This window comes from Carya illinoinensis, chromosome 8 (genome assembly GCF_018687715.1).
Source record: "Carya illinoinensis cultivar Pawnee chromosome 8, C.illinoinensisPawnee_v1, whole genome shotgun sequence".
NCBI lineage: Eukaryota > Viridiplantae > Streptophyta > Magnoliopsida > Fagales > Juglandaceae > Carya > Carya illinoinensis.
Window position 1 is genome coordinate 21,925,885 of NC_056759.1, and position 4,326 is coordinate 21,930,210.

Sequence of the window (4,326 nt, forward strand, 5' to 3'; positions counted from 1 at the left end):
ATAATTTTGGTATTTGGCAAAAGTAAGGTACCAATTCCTGAGGACAATACTCTTCTTATCACTTTATTATAAAACTACGATACTGTGCACTTGCAGTTTTGCACCGATCATACGTGAACCTAACATGACATGACCGTGAACTTGAAACATAATGTGAACATGAACATAACATAAATGTGAACATAACATGATATGAACATGAACTTGAAACTTAAAGTGAACATGGACATAACATAACATGTACGTGAACTTGAACATAACATGATAGTAGATCATACTCCTTCACCGTAGTACTCGGCAGCGCATAACCTTGATAGCAGTGCCAGGCAGTGAGTATTGTGACGCCCCCAAATCCCCACATATGGACACGAGGAAATCGAGACGTCCGGATAACGACAACCCAGGTCACCACCCTAATGACGAGTGCCAAGTGTGTGTAAAAGCAACAAATGTGCACGAAGAAATACGCAGCGGATATCAAAGTCATATAACTAAGTACCAGAATTTTTTTCTTAGTTTAATACAAAGCTGTTAAAACATACATATTAAAATATTACAAACTACAAATATAGTTCAAACCAACAACAAAGCTTAAACTTCAACTCAATACTCCAGTGGAGCCGCATCCTCGGGCTCAGCCTCCTCCTCCTCTTCGATCTCTGTACCAAAATCTACAGTACCAAAAATGGTGCCGCAGGTAAGTAAGATCCAAACACCACTAGATAAAAACATATTAAAACTCAAACAATATGCATGAAAGAATGCAATGCACATGTCCCATAAAACCATATTTTTTCCCACGCACGCCAAAAACCCATTTGGCCCAAAAACATATCCTTTAAGCAAAACCTCGCCATTATCCCCGATAATGTCCCAAAAACATAACCTTTCCAACTCATGCCAAAAGAAACCATTTGGCCCATATCCAACTCAATCCATTAACCAATTAATCCGTATGCACCATGACCTCCCCTAGGGGTCATCCACACACCCTGGCTCCTGTGCCACACCCCGGGTAATGACCACGCGTATGACACCTAAACGAGCGATGCCCAGTTCCGCACCCCGCGCGTTCGTAGCCAAGCATCCTCTAGCCCTCGCCAACGAAGGGCCACGGAGTCGGTACGTAGAGCGTTACCATCCCGCCCACTCCCGTTGTCGCCTAGCGAAAACTCAGGGGACGTCACTCAATATATTACGCTCCCGAGTGACCAGAGGAGCTCCACCGAGATAATACCCCATCTCGGCTTGGGGTCGTGATACACACGCACCCGAAAATCCATTTATGCCAACAAAACATGATTTTTCTCAATTAAATAAAATGCACGTGCATGCACCATGTAAATGCAATCTCAATGCACAAATACAACCAACCAAGCACAAACAACCAACCCAATCAACTCTGTCCTCAATCCATCCGACCCCTAAACTCCTCGGACTCAGTCTGGAATCAACCAACCAGTAAATAAATTTATTGTAAGAGCATAATATACTTAAATCTAAAAGTAGAGTTTAGAAAATACTTACAGCGCTATACGGTATTTTTCAAAAGCTCACGGCGTTGCAAAAGGCGGAGGAAAAGCAACGTAACAGTGTATTTTACACTGTGGCCGTGGGTAATAAATTACCCACTTTCGATCGGGGACAAACCAAGGCACGAAATTGATAGGGAATGGTCTTCAGATGTTGATGAAGCTAAAGGAAATGAGCTTTGGCCGTGGGTGGTGGTGGAAACGGCGGTGGAAGGCCAAAAAGGGGCTGAACGGAGTTGAGCTCGTGGGAGCTGCTCCGGCAACGGATCGGGGCTGAAATTAGGTGGGTTAGGTCAGCAAGAGGTAGAGGAACAAGCTGTGAAGAGGTGGTGGCTGGAGGTGGTGCGACGGCACCGGAATCGGCAAGAATCTGTGTAGGTTAGAAGGGGCATAAGGGGCTAACGGCTGGCCGGATGGGGGAGATATTTGGTGGGGTGGTGCACCGGCCGGAGGGGGTTCGAATGCTTGTGGCTGTGTCGGCCACGTCGGCCGGCGGCGGCAGGTCTTGGCTGGTCAACGGCGGCGATGGGAATGGGGAGAAAAGGGGCTGCTGCGCGTACGCGGGAGAGGAGGGAGAAGAAAGAAGAAGAAAAGAAAGAAAAAGAAGGAAAAAGAAAGAAAAAGAAAAAAGAAAAAAAGAAAAAGAGAAAAGAAAAAGAAAAGATGAGGGAAAAGAAATGAGGTCCAGTCCTCACTCCGGAAACCAAAAACTGATCCGCCGAAAACGATTTTAAAAACATAAAACGACTAAAATAAATTAAACACCACATCAAATAAATTAAAACCAAATAAAATACATTAATTTAAAATAAATAAACCAATATATTAATTAAATTAAAAACAACTCCTTCAGTGAAAATACATGTAAAAGCGGGTCATCACATCCTCCCCCCCTTAAAACAAATTTCGTCCTCGAAATTTGCAAGGTCACACACCAACTTGAAGCAAGCCACACAAAAACCACATAAAACCACCTGTGACCAAGATTAAGAAACGTACCATCATTTACTCAAACAAGTAGGGATACTGCTCCATCATGTCCGCTACTCTATCCCAAGAGAAATCTTGAGCCAACAGATCTCCCCATGCCACCTTAACCAAAGGTATTGTCTTGGATCTCAATTGTTGCTCTTTCCAATCCATGATCTGCGACGGAACAACCTCATAAGTAAGGTCCGGTTGCAACTGGATACTCTCTAGGTCGACAAAGCGCAGCTCTTGTTGTCCAAAACTCTTCTTCAAGGATGACACATGGAAGACATCATGAATATCCCCAAAATATTCTGGCAAAGCAACTCTATACGCGACGGACCCTACCTTCTCCAAAATCTGAAAAGGGCCGACATACCTCGGATCTAGTTTCCTCTTTTTACCAAAACGCTTAACTCCTCTAATGGGAGAGACTTTGAGATAAACCCAATCACCTTCTTCAAAAGAGAACTCTCTCCTCCTGGTATCAGCGTAGCTTTTCTGACGACTCTGAGCTGCCGCCATTTTATCCCTGATGATCCGAAATTGGCTTTGCATCTCTTGAATTATTTCGGGTCCAATTATCTTACTCTCCCTGACTTCATCCCAACACAAAGGCGATCTGCACTTCCTCCCATAAAGGGCTTCATAAGGAGCCATCTGAATGGTCACGTGGAAGCTATTATTATACGCAAACTCTATGAGCGGCAAGTAATTTTCCCAACTCCCTTGAAATTCCATGACACATGCTCGCAACATATCTTCAAGGGTCTGAATGGTGCGCTCTGATTGGCCGTCTGTCTGCGGGTGATATGCAGTACTGAACTTCAACTTAGTACCCAATGCTGCCTGCAAACTTTTCTAGAACTGAGACGTGAACCTTGGGTCCCGATCCGACACAATACTCTTCGGTATACCGTGTAGCCGCAATATCTCCTTGACGTACAAGCGGGTCAACTTACCCAAGGAATCGGTGTTATTAACAGGCAAGAAATGAGCACTCTTCGTTAACCGGTCAACAATCACCCAAACAGAATTCTTCCCACTAGGCATCCTCGGCAAGCCCACTACAAAGTCCATCGTGATGACATCCCATTTCCACTCAGGAATAGGGAGGGGTTGGAGCATACCAGCGGGTCTTTGATGCTCAACCTTGACTTGACGGCATGTGTGGCATTTCTCAACATACAAGGCAATATCCCTCTTCATTCCATCCCACCAATAATTTTTCTTCAAGTCCCGGTACATCTTCGTACTGCCAGGATGAACTGAATAAGGGGCTGCATGAGCTTCTGCCATGATCCGCTCCTTGAATTCTGAATCTTTGGGGACCACTCTGCGATCTCGGAACCGAAGTATTCCATCTTTATCCATACTATAATGCAACCGCCCTCAAGATTTTCTGACTCTTTTTCTGATATCCAACAGCTCTGGATCTTTCCTTTGAAGAGTCTTCAATTCCTCAAAATCAGTTACTAGAATATCAAGAACTGAAGATAAAATCTCCTCTTGCTGTGAACTTTCAATAAGGAGTCTTCTCATCCCGCAAAGCAAAGAATCCAATCCTGACGACTCTGCCTCATCTTCCAAATGCGATTTTCGGCTCAAAGCATCAGCAACTATATTTGCCTTCCCCGGATGGTACTTGATCTTGCACTGGTAGTCACTAATTAGCTTTAGCCATCGCCTCTGCCTCATGTTCAGATTTTTCTGGGAAAACAAGTGCTTCAAGCTCTTGTGATCGGTGTATACCTCGCAAGCTTCCCCATACAAAAAGTGCCGCCAGATCTTGAGAGCAAAAACAATCGCAGCCAATTTCAAATCC